Source organism: Meleagris gallopavo, chromosome 5 (assembly GCF_000146605.3).
Source record: "Meleagris gallopavo isolate NT-WF06-2002-E0010 breed Aviagen turkey brand Nicholas breeding stock chromosome 5, Turkey_5.1, whole genome shotgun sequence".
Taxonomy (NCBI): Eukaryota; Metazoa; Chordata; class Aves; order Galliformes; family Phasianidae; genus Meleagris; species Meleagris gallopavo.
In genome coordinates, this window is record NC_015015.2 from 34,734,283 (window position 1) to 34,735,473 (window position 1,191).

The window sequence follows — 1,191 nt, forward strand, 5'->3', positions numbered from 1 at the left end:
CACAGTAAGTGCTGGTTGTAGGCTGTAGCTTAAACAGATTAGACATAACTCAGCAGTTACTCATCACACTTTTTAGAAAATAATGGAGAAAAAACAAAGTGCTCTGCCAATTGAATAATCTGTTGTATATCTCATGGCTTGAACATAACAGAAGTAGTTACCTGGCATAATAGAATAGAAACAGAATCACTGTTTCATTCAAATTTCTTACAAATACAAACAAAGCTAAACAAGTGTCTTAACTAGGGATAAGCAGCACAGAAATCAACTTCATGTCAACAGTCATTACCATACATTTGTCAGACTGCCAGACATATTTCATTTCAGATTCACATCTGTGTCATACAAAATATGCCTGATGGAGAAGAGTCATTAAAAAGACATTCAACTCTACATAACTGTTGGACTTTAGAGCCAGTGCTTTCAGCGCCATCAGCCTTTGAATTTTACTGAACAACTTCTGGGAGGAAACAGTTGCTTTAACAAACAGTTAAAATAGAAAACAAAACCAATCCAACTCAGAACAGAAAGGGAATGCTTTTACAAAGGTGTGGACTGATGCATAACCACTTCCCTCTCCAGCCTGGGACAGAAAGGGAAGTGCAGTGGCACAGCTCTAACAAAAAACAACTGAACTCCAAGAAATGTGATGAAGACAGAAGTCTGTTTGGAAACTCCTGCTACAGAAGAGCTGAGCCAATGTTCCATACAGGAAAGCTGATGAGCGGACCATGAACAAGCTCATGTAGGCCATACAATAGGAGACCCTAAAAAAAATCCAGTTTAATATCACATTTCCAATCTCTCTCCTTGGCCATCAACAGTCTGCCACAGATTTTAAACTTGCAAAGCTCCTTTATATTGAGCTAGATTTATATTTTTTCCCCAGTAAAGTGCAAATAAGACTCAGGTTTTTCCCACTAGTTCCAATGATTGTTACCTTGGTTACAAAAGTGATCAAAAGCCAGTTGGTTGAGCCACTACCACTGGGTCTTTTTTTTTTCCCTTTTATTTATTTATTTTAATTAAAACCCTGGTTACTTTTTCCAGCAAAAGGCAAATAGAAAACAACGGTTCCTTCTGCCAGATGCAGGCATGACAGGAGGCTGCCTTAAGTACCATCAATACAAGATGCACATGCTAGACAGAGACACAACCAGTGCGTTCTTGTGCATAACAAAAATGTGCCAT